Source organism: Acomys minous, assembly GCF_964271855.1.
Source record: "Acomys minous genome assembly, chromosome: 11".
Taxonomy (NCBI): Eukaryota; Metazoa; Chordata; class Mammalia; order Rodentia; family Muridae; genus Acomys; species Acomys minous.
This window is the reverse complement of record NC_140492.1, coordinates 55,852,729-55,873,587: the sequence shown is the minus strand read 5'-3', so window position 1 is coordinate 55,873,587 and position 20,859 is coordinate 55,852,729. Positions and strand designations below refer to the sequence as shown.

At 44.5% G+C, this 20,859-nt stretch overlaps 1 long non-coding RNA gene across 3 annotated transcripts; it reads left to right on the top strand.

Annotated features, from left to right (window-relative positions):
* Positions 1–14,492: 14,492 nt before the first annotated feature.
* Positions 14,493–16,443, top strand: LOC311608626. 3 transcript variants are annotated; one of them, XR_014783057.1, is made up of 4 exons: positions 14,493–14,659; positions 15,379–15,648; positions 15,814–15,874; positions 16,311–16,443. It is a non-coding gene; the product is annotated as an uncharacterized lncRNA (long non-coding RNA). The 3 variants fall into 3 exon arrangements; XR_014783058.1 differs by lacking the exon at positions 14,493–14,659 and adding an exon at positions 14,680–15,155; XR_014783059.1 differs by lacking the exon at positions 14,493–14,659 and having other exon boundaries at positions 15,167–15,648.
* The last annotated feature ends 4,416 nt before the right edge of the window (positions 16,444–20,859 follow it).

The following is a 20,859-nucleotide window of genomic DNA, read 5'->3' as shown; positions in this document are numbered from 1 at the left end:
CTCAGAAAGTTTGCATTTTTTTGTTTCTTGGGTTTAAACATTGTAAAGATAGAAAAGTCCCAGTTAGCCCTGCGTGGTGACGCTAGCCTTTAATCCCAGCACTCAGAAGACTGAGGCAGGTGGATCGCTGTGAGTTCGAGGCCAGCCTGGTCTACAAATACAAAGCGAGTCCAGGACAGCCAAGGCTACACAGAGAAACCCTGTCTCGAAAAACTAAAAAAGAGGAAAAAAGAAAAGTCCTAGGTATACACAAATGTTGGTTCAAAGAAAGGGTGTGAAAGCTATTGGTGGCATCAGCCAGGATGTCCCAGGCACCAGCAGCAAGGCATGCAGTCTGAATGCAGACTGGCGGTTGAGATTTATGCAGTTTTACAAATGAGTCCCGTTTCTCTGTAGATTGGAATCCAAAGGGTCGCACAGTTCAGTGTAAGGCTTGTGAAAACGTTGGTAACACTGAAAGGTTTCTGGCAGCACAGTGCCTGGTTGCTTCTGGCCGTGCTTACCGGTGTTGTGTCTCCTAGCATCTCTGCAGCCCTGTTCCTAGCACGCATGCGCACTTCCCACAGAGGAGCCCCTCAAACCAGACACCACCAGTGAACACTCCGAAACACTGCAGCTCAGGGGAGAGCTGATATGATATGGATTGCAGGGTTTTTTTTTGTTTGTTTGTTTTTGTTTTGTTTTTTGAGATAGGGTTTCTCTGTGTGGCCTTGACTGTCCTGAACTCGCTTTGTAGACCAGGCTGGATTGCAGTTTTTACGGATTGCAGTATACAAAGTTTCTGTTCTTATAGAAACATAATGTCTTAATAAAAGAAAATGGTTGTAATATGTTCCTGCTGTCCTTCTTTACAATGTAATTACCAAGTCACTTTATCTTTGGATTGAATCAAGTTAAAATGCTTAGGTTTGTTTGTTTGTTTTTTGGTTTGGTTTTGGTTTTTTGGTTTTTTGAGACAGGGTTTCTCTGTGTAGCCTTGGCTGTCCTGGACTCACTTGGTAGATCAGACTGACCTCAAAATCACAGCAAATGCTTAGTTTTAAAAATTGTTATTTCAGGAGCTGGAGAGATGGCTCAGCGGTTAAGAGGACTGGCTGCTCTTCCAGAGGACCCAGGTTCAATTCCCAGCACCTGCCTGGCTGCTATCAACCACCTGTAACTCCACTTCCAGGAATATAATACACCTTCTGGCTTCCGTGGGTACACAGACATACGTGCAGGGCAAGCACCCATACACACAAAACAAATAAAATGGCTGGGCATGGTGGCACACATCTTTAATCCCACCGCTCCGGAAGCAGAGGCAGGTGGATCACTGTGAGTTCAAGGCCAGCCTGGTCTACAAAGCAAGTCTAGGACAGCCAAGCCTACACAGAGAAACCCTGTCTTGAAAAAACCAAATAAAATAAAATAATAAATAAAATGAAATTTCGGGTTGGGATTAAGACAAAATTTCCATTCTAGTTTCTGAAATGGTCCTAAACACGCTTCTGCCATTTTATACTATATGTTTAACTCAAAGCAGGGTTCTCAGCATTGACAATTGTAAAATAAAAAAATATTCATTAACTCTGAAAAAAAATGAGAAGGCCATGACCTGCAGTGGCAAATATTCAACCATGATTTAGTTCTCTATACAAAAAGAAACATATCTGTTGTGATATGAAAAATTGCTTCCATTTATAGTAAATGGAAAAAGCATATGTGAACTCAAGAATAGCCTTTAAATGATTTTATGATTTATCATCAGTAAATGCTTGGTTTACACGCATACTTTGCATACTGTATACCTGAGGTTGCATTAAAGTTTGTCAGATGTGAGTGGAAGGTAATAGGTCCCATCTCAGGGTCTGTCAAGTTTAGTGTAGAGATTCTTTGAAGTCAGATAGACCTTGAATATTGTTGCTTAATCCCAAAGAACTAAATCAATATAAAGATGTTCAGAGACAAGGAGGGAACTTACTGATTTTTTTTTTTTTCGAAACAGGGTTTCTCTGTGTAGCCTTGGCTGTCCTAGATTCACTTTGTAGACCAGGCTGGCCTTGAACTCACAGAGATCGCTCTTTAATATGGATCTTTCGCCAATTTCCAGCGTTCTGCCTGCAGATGGCGCTGATTATCTCAACCAACCAGCCATGGACCTGGTGTAGAGGACACAGCTGGGCAGGCAGTGTGCTGACTTTCTGGACTTGGTCTCTGTCTCACCCAAACCACAAATTAGTAATGTCATTTCTCAGAATTCAGAGCTCCAGAGCTGGGTAAATGGTTTCTCATTTTCCTCACACCATCAACTTACAAGAAATAAAATCACAGTAAACGTGATATTCATGATTGAAATTTCTTTCAGCACTGTGCCTTCCCACTGTGGGGTGACTCCTCAGAATGTAAGTCCAATATCAGTCAGTTGGTGAGGGATCCCCAATAGTGCATTTCCCAGAAGGGAGTAATGTGGGCTCTCAAATACTGCATGGTTGCACACTGCTGCATTTATTACTTTTCCTGTTGCCGTGATGAAATACCCCAATAAAAGCAACTTGAGGGAGAAAGGGGTACTGGCTCACAGTTCCAGGTTGTAATCCATTATACTGTAGAAGTCACAGAAACAAGAGTTTGTGGTAGCTATTACATTATACCCACAGTCAAGGAACAGAGGGGGACAAAGGCTTATGATCGGCTCACCTTTTACCTTTTAATCGTCCAAGATTCCAGCCTAGGGAATGGTGTCGCCCACCATGGGCAGGTCTTCTCATCTCTATTTACTCCATCAAGATAAGCCCACAGGCCTTTAATCCCAGCACTCGGGAGGCAGAGGCAGCCAGAGAGATGGCTGTGAGTTCGAGGCCAACCTGGTCTACAAAGTGAGTCTAGTTCAGACAAAGCTACACAGAGAAACCTTGTCTTGAAAAAACAAACAAATAAAAGATAACCCCACAGGCAAGCCCTGAGGCATCTCTTTCAGGTGGTCTTCAGTCTTATGGCACTGATAACTGAGATGGGAATTAAAGGCAGTTTATTCAGAAAGGTGCAGACCTGATCATTCCTAGTTCATACAGAATAAGGAACAAGTAAAGACCTTTCCTGGTCTTTCAACCAGATAATCACAGAATCAGATCCACACAGGAACCTCTCAAGACAGGCAGGAAACGCAGCACACTCCTGTTTACACATCATACTGTGCCCAACCTGTTCAAACGAACCACAGGGGAGCTGGGCATAGTGGCACACACCTGTGATCTCTGTGAGTTTGAGGCCAACCTGATCTACAAAGTGAGTGCAGGACAGCCAAGACTACACAGAGAAATTCTGTTTCAGAAAAAGAAGAGAAGAAGAAGAAGAAGAGGAGGAGGAGGAGGAGGAGGAGGAGGAGGAGGAAGAGGAAGAGGAAGAAGAAGAAGAAGAAGAAGAAGAAGAAGAAGAAGAAGAAGAAGAAGAAGAAGAAGAAGAAGAAGAAGAAGAAGACCCACCACCACCAGGGACTTAGGAGGGAAAGTTGGCCTTTGTGTATTTTCTGTAGGTTTTAATGATACAATGATAAAACATAAAACACTACATTCCACAAAAATCAGAAAGTTAGATTTTTGAAAATATTAACAAGACTTAACAACCAAATTAATCAAAAGAGACAGAAGAGCCAAATTAATAAACTTAGAGGTAAAGAGGGAGTTATTACAATAGACTCCAGTGAACTCAGAAGATCCTTAGGGAATACTTTGAAAACTTCTACTCCAAAGACCTGGGACCCATAGAAGAAATGGATAACATTCTCAATGCACGTAACCTACCACAATTAGATCAGAACTTATTAACAACTTAAACAGACTCACAACAATGAGACTGAGGTGGTGACTGAGGGTCTGCTCACAGGGCTGGGGAAAGGGTTCAGTGGTTAAGAGAGCTCAGTGCTCTTGCAGAGGACCTGGGTTCTCAACATCCATGCTGGGTGGTCCTTACCCACACATAACTACAGCTCCAGGGGAATCCGTTGCCTCCTGCTAGATGCTGTGGGCACCTGCATGCGCATATATACGCATATATACACATGGTCAAAAATAAAATAAATCTGGGGCTGGAGAGATGACTCAGGGGTTAAGAGCACAGTCTGCTCTTCCAGGCGTCCTGAGTTCAACTCCCAGCAACCACATGATGGCTCACAACCACCTATGCCTTCTAATGCCCTCTTCTGGCATGTAGGTGTACATGCAGAAAGAACACTCCTTTGCATAAAATAAATATTTTAAAAAATAAAATAAATCTGTTTTAAATGCTTCTTCACAAAGAAAGATCTAAGACTGGATGGATTCACTGCTAAATACCACCAAATTTTTGTTTGTTTGTTTGTTTGAAAACAGGGTCTTCATATGGCCCTGGCTGTCCTGGAACTCACTATGAAACCAGGATGGCCTCCAGATGCTCCTGCCTCTGACTCCACCATGCCCGGCCCTTACTACCAAATTTGTTTGGTTTGGTTTGGTTTGGTTGGTTTCATTTGCTTGCTTGTTTGTTTGTTTTTGAGACAGAGTATCTCTGTATAACCTTGGCTGTCCTGGACTCACTTTGTAGACCAGGCTGGCCTCGAAATCACAGCAATCCACCTGCCTCTGCTTCCCGAGTGCTGCGATTAAAGGTGTGCGCCGCCACTACCAGCTTGGTTTGGTTTTTCAAGACAGGATTTCTCTGTGTAGCCTTGGCTGTCCTGGACTCACTTTGTAGACCAGGCTGGCCTCAAACTCACAGAGATTTGCTTGCCTCTGCCTCCCAGAGTTCTGGGATTACAGCTGTGCATCACAATGCCCAGCTTACTTCCAGATTTTGTTGTTTTGTTTTTTCAAGACAGAGTTTCTCTTTGTAGTCCTGGCTGTCCTGGACTTGCTTTGTAAACCAAACTGGACTTGAACTCACAGAGACCCACCTGCCTCTGCCTCCCCAGTACTGGGATTAAAGGCGTGCGCAACCATGCCCAGCCATACTACCAGATTTTTAAGGAAGATCTAAAACAACATTTCTCAAACTCCTTCACAAAGCAGAAAAAGAAGGAACAATGGCAAATTCACTCAAGGAAGCCAGCATTATCCTGTGAGCAAAACCACTGGAGTAGCTAACCTTGGTTGTCAGCTTGACTACAAATGGAATATTCTAAAACTCTAGCTGCTGGACACACCTTTAAGGTATTTTCTTCATTGAGCTATTTGGGGTGGGAAGACACACTGTAAATCTGGGCCACACCTTCTGGTGACAGCCTTACATCTAAGGACTTTGGAAAAGGGATGCTGTGCTGTTTGCCTGCTTGCCCTTTGTCTTTGCTGGTAAGCTCTTCTACCTTGTTGCTGCTGCTGGTATTAAACCCAACGTCTTCACTATGGTAAGGTAGACTGAAAACCAGCAGCTCCCCCAGGAAGCCTCTGGGACTCCATTACCAGGCTTAGATGGCAGAGACATCCAGCTTCATAGACTAAAAGCTACCGGATTCTTGACCTTGTGAGATAGCCTTGACCTTTTCCTTGTGAGATAGCCATTGCTGGCTTTCCCAAACTGCATCCTGTAGGTCAGTTTAATGAGTTCCCGTTATTATCAATTTTATCCATTTTGGTCCTTTCGTGAACCCTGACTAGAGTATCTTGTTTCTGTCTTAGTTACTTCCTGTTGCTGTGTAATGACACACCATGACCAAGGCAACTTATAAAAGGAAGGGTTTATTGGGCTGTGGTTCCAGAGAGATATGGTCCATGGTGACAGAGTGGAGAGGCAGGCGGCACACAGCAGGAGGGAGCAGCATCTGAGAGCTCACACATAGAACTACAAGCAGGAGACAGAGAACACTCTGGGAATGGCAAGACTTTTGAAACCCCAAGTCCCGCCCCTCCCCGTGACACACCTCTTCCAACATGGCCACACCCCCTAATCCATCCCAAGCAGTTCCACCTACTGGGGTCTAAGTATTCAAATTTGAGTCTGTGTGGGCCATTATCATTCAAACCAGCCAAGACACAACAAAGAAAGCCATGGATTAATTTAAAATGTCAGTCAGAGCATGGTCCAAGAGTAGAGAGCTCTGTGAGGAGAATTCTGAGTGCTTGTGGGAAAACCCCCAAAAAACAAGAGTCTTCTGTTTCTTCTAGACATGGGTTTGCTCATGAAAGGTGCCTTTGCGCCCCTCCCAGGTGTAGTAAACAGGAATGGGTTTACTTCAGACTACCCAATATCTTACTGCCGTCATTTAACGTCTGCCCTTTGATCGTTTAAAGCTTGAACTCATGTGAACTTTGCTCACGTGACCTTGCTTAACCCTCAGAGTATAAATTGTCTGGCGCTCTATGTAAAGCGGGCTATTGCACGAACGAGACTTTAGTCCTCTTCGTTTTTTACACTCAATTCTCCCAGATCCCTCTGTCTCTAGATTGACGACACCGAGATGAACACAGACACAAAAATGCACAATGAAATCACTTACAAAATTGTTGGTGGTACATGCATTTCATACCAGCATTAAAGGAGACTGAGGCAGGCAGATCTTTGTGAGGCCAGGCTGGGGTCTACATAGTGAGTTCCAGGACAGCAGGAGACACATAGTGAAAGCCTGTATTTAAAAAAAAAAAAAAAAATATATATATATATATATATATATATATATATATATATATATATATATATATATATAATATCACCCCTGGGCATGTGCCACAGAGCTCTATATCCTACTATAGAGCACCCACCCATGTTTGTTGTTGCTCTATTCACAAAAGCAAGGACACAGACTTAGCTTAGATGTTCATCAACTGATTAAGGAATAATCAAAATAAAGACATGGGGCATATACACAGTGGAATTGTATTTCCCTATAAAGTGTTAGACCTGGTGTGGTGGGGGGCGGTGAGAACCAATTCCATGACTGTCTGATTAGAGCAGGCTATATTTAGAGCTGGCTAGCCGGCTGCCTCTCCCAAAGTCAGGATTTCAGAGAGGACCCCCTCGCTGGCTTTTGAAGTCTCGTTTATGGGAAGGGTTAGGGTTGATAGAAAATAGACGATGAGATAATTGGCTGTTAGTGGTCACCACAGACACACCAAGCACAAGGTTCTGTAAGGTCTGTCTGTAGCTATTTTCCTTGTCTTTACCTCCTTTTTGCTCCTCTTCCTCCACCTCCTCCTCTTCCTCCTCCTCCTCCCCTTCTTCCTCTTCCTCCTCCCCCTCTTCCTCCTCCTCCTCCTCCTCTGATCCCGACCTGATCCTGGGCATGCTCTCCCCACCACTTTCTTTGAAGCACCCATCCTTCTCACCACAGGGTTGACTTTCATTGCTAAGCATGCTGGCTTGGTGAAGTAGCTTGACTTTCTCCCACCTTCCTCCCTGGGGCAGGTTTGATGGTTACAGCTTACTTGCCCTGGAGTTTTCCTTTTAAACTCTAATAAAATCGCCTTTAAGCTTCCCTCTGAGTCTCGTTCTTAAATTCTTTTACTAATGAAACTAAGAATTCCCAGGAGAGACCCCACTGTCCCTGGTAACACTACCCATGCAGAAAGCATTGCCAATAAAGAGGGAGAAAAAGGAAATGATTTATTATGAATACCTACCAAGACAAAACGATGCTAATTACAAGGAGTCTGCTAAACAGATTGCAAAGACAGAATGAAATCTCACCTTTTAATGTTATCAGCCAAAAAACCAGTCTAATACTTTCCAAGATAAATGAAAATAGTCTTCAAGTAAAAAGATTTGAAAACCCTATTTGACACCACACAGCACATCCCACATCTCCTTGGTAATTGGGGTGACCATCTAAATTGCTTTTAATCTAAAGGAATAATACATTTTTCTCATCTCTGTAGTCAGGTGCGAGCCAAAATCAGGCGTCTTCCTTCCCAGGGAATTTGGGAGATAAGAGTACAGCCTTCTTTGTCGACTGCATTTCAAAGCGACGGCTCCCAGCTCTTTGTGAAAACATTCCCAGGGGTTATAACTGACCAGAGATGTTAAAATGAGCTTTAAAAAAGGTTTTTCTACATCTCCAAATAATATGCAGAGAATGAGTGTTGACAGGTGTTTAAAAATTAAAATGAAGAAAATCTCACCCTTCTATTGCATCTTAGAGAATCAAATTTTTAAAAAAATTTTAATTTGTGCAGCCATAGAACACACGGGTGTAACTGTGTGAACATGGTTCTGTTGCAGACATAGAACTTGACTTCATTAAAAATTTTAAATCTTTGCCTGATTTTAAATTTTAAATCTGACCTGATCCTGGTCATGTGGTGGTGCAAGGCTTTAATCCCAGCACTCTGGAGGCAGAGGCAGGTGGATCTCTGTGAGTTTAAGGCCAGCCTGGTCTACAGCATGAGTTCCAGGACAGCCAGAGCTACACAAAGAAACCCTTCTCAGAAGAACAAAAACAAACAAAAGATTGAACCCTCTGTGTGTGTGTGTGTGTGTGTGTGTGTGTGTGTTGTTGTTGTTGTCACACATGTGTGAAGGTCAGAAGACACCTGGCAGGCTCACTGGGCAAGTGCTGTTACCCACTGAGCCATTTAACAGGCCCAAATTTCACATAATTTTTTTTTCAACTTTTAAGGACTTTATTTTCCCTCCATTTCCCCCTTTGCTCAGGTGTCTGCAGAGCAGCTCAGGACCACTCAGTGGTGGCTCCAACCCACTCAGTGGCCTGAGCTGTGGGAGCTGCTGACTAGTCCTCAGTGGCTGGCTGGGAGCTCCAGTCCTCAGTAGAGAACTGCTGGATGGGTTCGGAGGGCACCTGCACACCCTCAGCCCAGTCTGCCACCTCTGGCTGCGCAGCGGTGAACTCTGGACCTGGGTTCAATTACCAGCCCAGGGCTATCATAATTCCAGTTCTGGGGGTTTTGATGCCCTCTTTTGTAGGTTACCAGGCACTCACATAGTATATACAGGAAAAATACCCACGTATATAAATAAAATTAAAACAGTGTACTGAGCTAGGCGTGGTGGTGCACGCCTTTAATCCCAGCACTTGGGAGGCAGAGGCATGTGGAGTTCGAGGCCAGCCTGGTCCACAAAGCAAGTCCAGGACAGCCAAGGCTAATACAGAGAGACCCTGTCTTGAAAAAAACAAAAAACAAAACAAAAAACCCAGTGTACTGGACATGACATCCTTGGCCTCTTCTCTGACTAGGTGTGAAGCTGCCTCTGTGCCAGTGCCTGAAAACGATGCAGTGCCTGAAAACGATGATTCATTGATCTTACCGCTGCCTTGGTAGCCAGCAGCTGTAGTCCATCTTGGCTTTGTCAGTATTTCCATCAGACAGCGTATTCGATTCACTAGATTCATTTCCTAGAGGCGATAGTACAATGCCAATAAATTGCATAACTCAAAACAATAGATACCGATTTTTCCATTGTTCTGGAGTTCCTGCAAGAAGTCCAAGGAAGAAAACTCCCCGCCTCTTGTTTCACTCAGGCCTTGGCATTTGTTGGCTTATAGTCTCTGCCTCCTTTGTCCAAGCTGATTTAATTCCCCAGTGTCTGCACAAATCTCCGTACACAGATTTCCTTCCCTTCTTTCTTTCCTTCTCTCTCTTTCTTTCTTTCTTTTTCTTTTTCTTCTTCTTTTTTTCTTTTTTCTTTTCTTTTCTTTCTTTTTCTTTTTTTGGAGACAGGGTTTCTCTGTGTAGTCTTGCTGTCCTGGACTCATTTTGTAGACCAGGCTGGCCTTGAACTCACAGAGATCTACCTGCTTCTGCTTCCCAGAGTGCTGGGATTATAGGTATGCGCCACCACTCCCTGCATATTTCCCTTTTTTTAAGAACTGTGGTTGGAGCCAGGCAAAGGTGGCCCATGCCTTTAACTTTGTGAATTCGGGAGTCAGAGGCAGGTGGATCGCTGTGAGTTCAAGGCCAGCTTGGTCTACAGAGTGAATACAGGCCAGCCAAGGATAAACAGAGGAACCTTGTCTTGGAAAACACAAAAACAAAAACAAAAACAAAACAAACAAACAAACAAACAAAGAACTCTGGTCAGGACTGGAGAGATGGCTCAGTGGTTAAGAGCACTGTCTGCTCTTCCAGAGGTCCTGAGTTCAGTTCCCAGCAATCACATAGTGGCTCATAACCATGCATAATGTGATCTGATGCCCTCTTCTGGTGTGCAGGTAGAAAGCTGTATACATATTAACATATAAATCTTTAAAAAGTAAAAATAAGCCAGGTGTGGTGGTTCATGCTTTTAATCCCAGTACCCAGGAGGCAGAGGCAGGCAGATCTCTGTGAGTTCAAGGCCAGCCTGGTCTACAAATAGAGTCCAGGACAGTCAGGGCTCTGTGTAACAGAGAAACCCTGTCTTGAAAAATCAAAAACAAAACAAAACAAACAAACAAACAAAAAACAAAAAGAAAATAAAATCTTTCTAAAATGATGCCTTTTGATGCATGGCACAGAAAAATGTTAAAAACAACAACAACAACAACTCTGGTTATTGAGAAATAACCAGAATAACTCAGCGAAATCCAATAGTGTAAGCTCATCTTAACTTTCTTACAGTGACAAAACCCTTGTGTGTGTGCACATGGTGTCTTAATTAGGGTTTCTATTTCTGCACGAGCAAAGGCAACTTGGGGAGAAAAGGGGTTCTTTTGTCTTGCACTGGCAGGTAACAGCCCATCGCTGAGGGAAGTCAGGACAGGGAGGCAGGAACTGAAGCAGAGGCCACAGCAGGTGCTGCTTACTGGCTTGTTCAGCCTGCTTTCTTGCGCAACTCAGGACCACCTGCCCAGGCAAGGCACTGGGCACTGACCACAGTGAACTGGACCCTCCCCTGTTAATCATTAATCAAGAAAACATCCCACAGACCAATCTGGTGGGGACATTTTCTCAGTTGAAGTTATGTCAAGGTGACAAAATCCTAACAGGAGCATGTGGCATATGCACGGGTATATGCTTGTGATTACTTATTTAAACCCCATGTGAAAGGCAGAAGAAGACAGCCTCTATTGCTCCCATGTTGCTGAGTCTCACAGTTTTCTCTAGACTAGCTGACCAGGTGCTCCAATGGATGTGTGAAGAAGGACCAGACAGGGTGCGTGTCTCCACGCCCCCTCCCCCCAACCTCTGACTCTGAGATTACAGGCACACATAGCCATTGCTAGCTTTTAGGTGGATGCCAAGATTTGAACGTAGGTCCCCTGGCTTTTAAAGCACATTCTTATCCGCTGAACAGTCTCCCCAGACTCCATGTACTGGCAGAATTGCCATGCCCACATAAAATCATATTCACATGTATGGGAGTGAGAATTCCAGCACACTGTTTTGGAAGATACAGTTTGCCTCACCTAAGAGACATTTAACAAATACATTTTCTGAAAGCTGCGCACGGGGGTGGGGGTGGGGGTGGGGGAGGGCGGAGAGCACACCTTTAATCCAAGCACTGGGGTGGCAGAGGCAGGCAGATCTCTATGAGTTCAAGGGCAGCCTGGTCTACACAGTGAGCTCCAGGACAGCTGGGGCTGTTACACAGAGAAACCCTGTCTCGAAAACACAAAAATCAAAAACAAGCAAACAAAGACAGTTCTGTCCTTTCATAGCGTCAGAATTTACTGACTAACAAACCCACAAAGTGTGGTGCTTTCACTGGTAACCACTTGCCAGAAGCCCCTGCTCCCCTTGACAGCTCTAGCTGAGGCAAGCACAGACTCTTTTATTATTCTGATCTTGATGATTTAATATTGGTGCTCAGAATATACATTATATACCACACAGTAAATCTATCTATCGTCTAATCTATCTATCTACCTACCTAACCTACCTAACCATCTGTAGGTTACAGAATGGCCACAAATGGTTAAAGACTCTATAAGTGTCAAAAAAGTCTAAGAATCCAGAGCTGGGAAAGTGACAGAAATGCAGAGCAGTCTGTGGGGTTGAGGGGTACCAGCTGGAGCTCCCTGGGGAGGCTCTATACTGTAGCGCCACGCTGCTCCGCTGAGCTAGAGAATTGAGTCCAGCTGTAGAGGCTAAATTGGGGAATTGAATTGAAGAACAAAAGGGTGAACGAGGAAGGACCAGACAGGCAAGCAGGTAGACTCAGGGTAACAATTGGAGCAGGGACGAAGCCGAGCCAAACCCTGGGACAGTTGGGAGGTCTCTTTATGCCAGTCTCTTGATGAACAAATGGTGGTCACACGGCAGATGACTGGGGCTGTCACCATTTCAGAGCTAGGTCTCCTCTCTCTCTCTCTCTCTCTCTCTCTCTCTCTCTCTCTCTCTCTCTCTCTCTCTCTGAGACAGGGTGTCTCTGTGTGCAACCTTGCCCGTTGTGGACTCGATCTGTAGACCCGGCTGGACTGGAACTCCGAGATCCACTTGCCTCTGCCTCCCAAGCGCTGGGGTTACAGGTGTGTACCACCAGCCAGGGCTTGGAGTTGATCTTTTTATGAGGTCCAGGTGAGAGAGTTACACAGTTTCCTTGTCCTGTTGTGTCTAGTAAGTTCTTGGGCCTAGTTTTTCTGATATGATCGTAAGGTACCCACATGTTCCTTAATTCCCAACTTCTCCTGACAAATGTACAAGTTGGTGTCTTGTCTGTCTTAGCACTAAGTCGCCTATCAGTCTGTGCCAGAAAAATGGTGCAGTGCAGGTGCCTACCCCAGGGCACAGCCATGCTCCACCCTCATGATAGTTAGGAGCTGCTTACAACAGCACAAAAAACAATGTTTTACACAATATGGAGGAACTGAGAGAGCAGGAAGCAGCCTGACCCAAGATCCTTCTCCCTACAATAGTCCTATTTCTCGAGTCTCTTTCAGGCTGAAGGCTAGGACCCTGTAGTTCACTCCTACCCACTACCTAGGAAACGGCTGTGGCTGGAACATCCCCTGGGGACAGGCTGAGTTGCTGTGGGCCTCCCTTGCGTCTGACTTACATTTTGTTTTATTTTTCTTTCTGAGACATACATAGCGGCACATGCTTTGAATGGCAGCACCCTGGAGGCAGAGGCAGATTTCCATGATTTCTAGGCTAGCCTGGTCTACACAGAACACTCTAGGTCAGTCGGGGCTGTACAGTGAGATCCTGTCTCAATATGTATATTTTTTTTCCAATAAAGTTCAGATAAGTACATGCAAACTCTCCTCTTTCAACATGACCAGTTTACAGAGGCAATAAGTAACTATTTCTTTTTTCTTTTTTCTTTTGTAACTATTTCTTTAAAGCAGTTCAGTGTCCTTGATGAAAATTTCATTATAATAGTAATAAAGTTTTTTAAAATCTAATTTTAAAGTGGGTGTGGTGACGCATGCCTTTATTCCTAGCACTCCGGAGGCAGAAGCAGGTAGATCTCTGTGAATTCAAGGCTAGCCTGGTCTACAAAGCGAGTCTAGGACAACCAGGACTGTTATACAGAGAAACCCTGCCTAAAACAAGAACAACAACAAAAATCTAATATTTAGCAACTTTACAAAAATATAAGAAACTTCTGAGTCTGTTGTTCTCAAACTATTTTGAAAAGTTCCCTCCGCCCCCCCTCCCCCACCTGCAGCCCGTACATATTCGTGGTTCTTTTAAAGTATAGTCGGGCGGTGTGTTCAGCCTGGTAGCCTCCCTTTTGTGTCATTTAACCAAATATTGTCTATTTCTTATATCATTTTCATGTTGATGACTTTAGGATGTCACTGGAGTATATCATTTTAATATACAGCAGTTACCTTCTGAGATCTGTACTGTCAGAATCTTAGCTTTCTTCCCCCATTTTACTACCGTAAAATAAACATTTTATGTGTCTTTTTTTTTTTTTTTTTTTTTGGTTTTTTTATTAAACATTTTTTCCTCGAGATAAATTCTATCACTTGGTCAGGGGTTAGGCATATTTATGATTCTTTCAATAAAGTACTCTTCTGCCCTTCAGAAAGACTGGATCAATTTACATTGCTTTCATTAATGCATGAGCCTATCTTCTCTCCCAAAGCCTTGTAGGCATAGATTTTCATAACTTTCTGGAAGTTCTTCTGATTCTTTTTTAGGTATAAAATGGAGGCTCATGATAGGTTTAGTTTGTAGTTGTTTTACTAAGGTTGGCTGCTTTCCCCCCTCCTCTCGAGACTGGGTTTCTCTGTGGAGCCTTGGCTGTCCTAGACTCACTTTGTAGACCAGGCTGCCTCGAACTCACAGCAATCTGCCTGCCTCTGTCTCCCTGAGTGCTGGGATTACAGGCGAGCACCACCAAGCCCGGGTTCGGCTGCCTATTTTTAAACTCATGGCTTACTCAGGGTGTTTCTCTAACGAAATATCTTCCCAGCATAATGTACAACTTACTGCCAAGCCTGATAGACCTTAGTTCAATGCCCAGAATCCACCTGGTGGAGGGAGAGAACCAATCCTAGAAAGCTGCCCTCTGACCTCCACATATGTGCTGACTTGGGGGGGGGACGGACACACACACTTGTGTGCGCATGCGCACTACATAAATGTGTTGGCCGGGGTTCAGGAATAGCCGCATACTGACCACTGGAACACCAGACTCAGATTGATGGAAGTTTATTTGAACGCTGAACAAGAACTAACCGGTCAGGGCCACGGCCTGTAAATTCAGACTGTGACATTGATAACAAGAGCTGACCAATCAGGGCCACGGTTGGAACTCGGAATCAGACCATGACGTTGGTCTGCTTCTAAGGCAGGCTTTTAATAAGAAAAACCGTAGCCAGGTAACCAGGTGGGAAGCAAGGAGGATGGCAGCATTACATTGTTTTGATTAGCTAAACTTAAGAAGACTTGATTTTCTTCTGAGCATAAGTACCCAAGTGGCTTGACAAAGCATTTTAAGCTGATTGGCTGAGATTTAGGGTGGGAGAGCTCTTTGGGGGCTTCCCAGCTCTCTGGGAGTAAGGAACATAGGATGTTTCGGCCTTGACTCTAATAGAAATTATTTATCTTTAACCCAAGTAGAACTTGCATTTATTATCTATTGCTTTATTCTAAGCATTGAACCTTTCCTGTGTGGGTGCATATATTTGTTTTTATTTGTAAGGTATGTAATTATTTTGTTGTTGTTGTAGTTTTTTGATACAGGGTTTCTCTGTGTACCCTTGGCTGTCCTGGACTTGCTTTGTAGACCAGGCTGACCTCAAACTCACAGCGATCCTCCTGCCTCTGCCTCCAGAGTGCTGGGATCAAAAGTGTGCACCACTACTGCCTGGCAAGGTATTTAATTCTTAATCCACATGGAATTTATTTTTCAGAGGACGGTGGGAGGTGTGGATTTTTAATGTATTATTAATATACCTACATATTTATATAACTCCAAATTCTTTTCATAACCCTTTCGGACCTAGACCACTCTTTCGATACTCTTGACCATTCATTTTCCCATAGAGAAATGAAAATTACATTCATTTCGTGAAGTATTTCCCTCTCAACTCCATAGTGAGCTGTGCCAAGTGGGGCTGGGCCATGGTCCTGGCAAAGCTCAGTCTACATTGGTTTCGGTGCCTCCACGGGCATTTCGGCAGTACTCTGTACGTTCTCTGCGCCACCCTCTCCCACAAGAGTCCAGAATTGTGGCCCTTGCCCCACCGGGTTTCTGTTCTCCTCTCCGGTGACTGCCTGCTTCCGGTTTTGCGCGCATCCTTGTTCATCTTCCGAATTACACAGACATCCATGGAGACTTTGCAGATCGCCCCAACGGCCCTATGCAGTAAGCTTCCGGGGTACACCCTCTGGGGTGAGCTAATAATGTGGCTACAAAGGTAGCTCCCATCTCTGATCTTCTCCAGCGCTAGAGGCTTTGATCCTCTGTGTCTTAGTGACTCAGCAGCCACCCTCTCTGTCTCAAAAAGTCAGGCTTTCTCTTTTTCTTTAGATTTGTTGGTGGCTGTAGGTGGGGAAGCTGGCTGACCAGACAACCAGAGTTCATCCGACATGTAAGCTAGCTCATGCGTAGAACTTCCTTCCCCACAAACCCATATTCAGAACTCAAGGGACTGCCTCCCTCTTCAGGCCTGTACCTCATGTTATCTGTGACAACTCAACTCTCCTCTCCTGTCCCCTCCCCTCCCTTCCCTTCCCCCCTATTCTTCTTCTTCTTCCTCCTCCTCCTCCCCCCACTCCTCTCCTCCTCCTTCTCCTCCTCTTCTTCTTCTTCTCTCTCTCCGCCCGCCCCTCTCTCTCAGGGAGGGTCTTGTTTTGTAGGGCTGGCTGGCCTGGGATTCACCTGCTCATTTGCTACATCCTTAGTGCCCAATGCAACCGAATGCATACAGTGATAGTGCTTGAATGAATGAATGATGTTCAGATCTCTTAAACATTGTTCAGTTTTTCATTTTCCTTCTGAGTTTTAGACTGTGTATTCTTTGGCAGGGGAGATGCCTCGGTGAGGAAAGGTGTTGCTGCCAAGCCCAACATCCTGAGCTCACCCTAAGCTCTGCCAGCTGTCTTCTGATCCCCCTCATATTCACTGTGGTACCCGTGCACACAGCACACATGATGAATAAATGAATGTAATAGAACGTTTATTGTGTCTTACATTTTATTCCCTTGCCTTGGTGTTTACTTCTATAAATGTGACCTGTTTTCATCATTTCCTTTTCCTTACATATTTGGTGACCACTGAACATCACTTATATCGCTTTTTAATAAAACCAGACTCACATTTCCTTGGTATACTTTATTTCACTTTTACCTTTGGTCCCTTGTCTCTGTCTTTCCTCTCTCTCAGGAAGGCGTGCTTGGTTGGCTTGCCACAGTGCTAACCTGGGAGGTAAATCAAGGACCACACTACTACCTAGCTGTGCGAGAGAAGTTGAATGCTGAGAAAGTAAAAAATGAAAACTCAGCTTTTAAAATACATATATGTACAACTCAAAGCTCTCAAAGGCAAATTTCAGCGAAGGCTTTTAATGCACAACACAGCTCTAACTGCAAAGGGAATGAGAGATAGTTTATTCTGAAATCAAATACAAATTGACCATGGCCTGGGAAAATAGAATACTATATTCCAGTGTGGTAGCAGTTTATGAGATTTTTGAGGTTACAGAACAAAGAAAATCATAAATCAGGGAGTTTTTTTAAAAATACATTGGTGGCTCCAGTTCCAGGGTAACACTGCCCTCTTCTGGCCTTTGTGAGCTCCAGCATGCATGAGGTGCACAGACACACAGCAAGCAAAACAAACATCTCAAAAATAAATAAATACATAAATACATAAATAAGGTGTGGGGCTGGAGAAGTGGCTCAGTGGCCCAGGACCTGGGTTCAGTCAGCAACACCCACTTGGCATATTTACCAATTCACAACTTCCTATAACTTCCATCTGCTCAGAGAAACCAAAGAGTTGGGCACCTTTGGTCTAGTGCATACCTTATAGGATCACAAACAGCATCAGCTTATATGGTTGGTCCCCTCGCTTGACACAGCCCACCCTACCATTGGACTGGATTCAGTCCTGCATCTCAGCTCAACCTTCCTCAGCCTTGAACTACCTCTGCATGCCACCAACTGCTGTGTGACTGGGTTTGTTTGTTTTTCATTTGTTTTGTCTTTTTGAGACAGGGTTTCTCTGTGTAGCCTTGGCTGACCCCGACTCACTTTGTAGACCAGGTTTTGCACCACCACTCCTGGCTTGTGACTGGGTTTGTTAACATCTTTTTTAAAAATGACTTATTTATTTTTATTTGTGTTGGTGTTTTGCCTGCATGTATGTCTGTGAGAGGGTGTTGGATCTCCTGGAACTGGAGTTACAAACAGTTGTGAGCTGCCATGTGAGTGCCGGGAATTGAACTCAGGACCTCTGGAAGAGCAGCCAGTGCTCTTAATGGTCGAGCCATCTCTCCAGCCCGTTATCACCTTGTCTAACTACTTCTCTTTGCAGCTTTACAAACTCTCTGCCTCCGGCAGCGGTGAGGCCTCTTGGAACTGCAGCGTCTTTAATCGTTCTGTAAACTCTACACGATTATGTGCGATTTGAGAGTTAATACTAGCGATTAAGACAGAAGCGAAAGAACCTGGGGGCTGCAGACAGCCGTGCCATCAAGTGTGGCGGGTCACTTCTCAGATGCTGTCCCCGTACCTGGTGGAACGCAGCCAATGAAACTGATACTGCTTGTGGGTTGATTGTTACGCAGTAAATCCCGACACTGTAGAAAGACACTGACATACCTGCTTTTGCCATCCCATATCCATGATGATAGTAGTTAATTCCCAGAATCTTGAGACAGGACAGTGAGGTGAGCTGGCCTGGAACTCACACAGATCCTCCTTCCCTGCCTCCCTCGTGCTGGGATTAAAGGACTGCAGCATCACAACAGGCTGATTATTGTCATTTTATGTCGCTAAACTGGAGTAGCTGCTGAAAAGAGAAAGGTAGCTAAAAATTATATGAAAAAGTATAATATTAGGTCATTTCCTGGTATAAAATGCGTCATTCTTATTGAAGTTTCTTTATGTTAACGCATTTAAGTCACCGACAGGCAGTAAATCTAAGAAAACAGTTGATAAATAGGATGGTGGAGAATTAATTTACTTTAATTGAGGCATATCATTGACTACAGAGGCTGAAAAGATTTCCCAAAAGTCTTCTGTGGGGGAAATATTTTATAATGTAGTTTCTGGCTGTTGATAGCTACAGCGTCCAAATGCCATGAGTCTGTAAAGGTGTTGTTCAGTTCTTCAAGGAGGCACAGGTGGTTGGACCGTGAAAGACACATAGTTTGAGCAGCTGGTACCTACTCCACGTCACTGACTTGCCTTCAACCCATGTAATTAAAAGACACTTTAAAATGCCAGCCTCAGTTACATTCATCCCAAGTGAGTTTCCCTGAGGACCAGACTCTAATGTGAAATGCAGCATGCGGAAAGTTTATCAGGAAGTAACCTTGAGGTGGATACCAGCGAAAAGGAGATTCAGCAGTTGAATTAAGTATGGAAGCCAGTGCAATGCAGGGCCCAAGAGCAGCCTCAGCCGATCCCTAGGAAGCTCAGAGGCACAAATGGCTCAACAGAGCTGTACAAGAAAGACTGAAACTGTTATTTTTCATCCTGTTTGCTTGTTGAGACAAGGTCTCACTGTGTAGCCCAGGCTGGCTACATGCTGACAATCGTCCTGCCTTAGCCTCCTGTGTGTTGAGAGCACAGCAGGTGCCCCACCACGTCAGTGAGGCTGAGCCTCTAGGATCCCACCAGAATCTGTCACTGGATCAGGGCTGTCACAGGAAGGGTGTGGCCTTGGGGCAAAGTGGTTCTGTATCTGAGGCAAATCCCTGGCTGGGGCAGCATCACTTCCTGAAGTTGAGACCAGATGCCCTCCATAAAAGGCCTCTGCATGGGGCATCCATCATGGAATGAAGTGCTCCAAAAGATACTTACAGCACATCCATTGGGTTCCTGAGGGATGTCCTTTACCCTTAGGATGACACTGAAGATGGCCAGTTTCAAGAGATATGGGAAAAGGGACTCAATAAAATGACAGACTGCCTGGAGCTTTAAGGTGGGTTAATCTTTCAGACGAGAGCAAAAGACTGTCAACCCAAATGACCAAATTAAAGCAAGCCTTATTTGTGTATGCAGGCTGTCTCTCCCCAAGACAGGTTTCAAGAGCTCAGCCCTGGATATGGGCAAGTAAGGTTTTTATAGTTCAGGCGTAAGGAGTTTCCCCATGGGGGATCTGGGAGGCAAGTAAGCAGGGCTACAGAAGCAGAACATAAGCATAACAAACAGGACACAACAACCTCCTGCAGCTAAGGCATGGTTACCATTTCCTGGAACAAGCAGTACAAACTCATTTGTAGTTAAGGTTACAGGTGGAACATAGCCTAATCCTTGAAAAATACAATGAACTTAGTTTATCTTTACTATAAGATGGCTTTCAAACCCAAGATGGAGGCATGCTGGTTTAATCACATACCGAAGAGGGGTATGTCTAGATCATGTAATAGATTTAAAAAAACAATTTTTTGTTTTTGTTTTTGTTTTTAGAGATAGGGTTTCTCTGTGTGTCATTGTCTGTCCTGGACTCCCTTTGTAGACCAGGCTGGCCTCGAACCCACAGAGATCTGCCTGCCTTTGTCTCCCAAGTGCTGGGATTGTAGGTGTGTGCCCACCACTCCCAGCTAGTTTCTTCTTCTTCTTCTCTTCTTCTTCTTCTTCTTCTTCTTCTTCTTCTTCTTCTTCTTCTTCTCTTCCTCTTCTTCCTCCTCTTCTCCTCCTCCTCCTTCTTTTCTTTTCTTTCTTTCATTTTTTGATTTTTGAGACACAGTTTCTCTGTATAATAGCCCTGGTTGTCCTGGATCTCACTCTCTATATAGACCAGGCTGCCCTTGAACTCAGAGACCCACCTGTCTCTGCTTCTAGAGTGCTGGGATTAAAGGTGTGAGCCAACACTGACCAGCAATGTTTAATTTTGTGATTTCCTCTCAACTGATTTCCATAGATGTTAGACTACTGTATGCTCCTACCCACAGTGTCTCAGGATTTTTTTTTTCCTCTGCACCCTCCCAGCATTTGTTGGTTTTCTTCTGAGTACTGTTCTGGCTGGGTTAAGATGGATCTTGTTAGTATACAGGCAATCGCGCTGGCCTGCTCTCGGGGACCTAGCAGCTGCTTGTGTCATCACCTGCTGCTGGCAGGGGCACCAGGTGTGTGCTGTGGATAAATGGGCCCCCAGCTTTCCCAAAGTGCTCTCTCCTCTCCTCTCCTCCCCTCCCCTTCCCTCCCCTCTCCCCTCCCCTCTCCTAAATACTTCCCCGGCCTTCTCCTCTGAGACATGTGAACCCACTTGAGATTTTCACCAATGAATCCTACATTTATCTACTTTTAATCCCATCTGATCTGGCCTATATTTGCATCATGGCAGAAAACAAACCTATTAGATCTGAGTCTAGTTTAATCACATTTGTATGATGGCTGGTTGTAG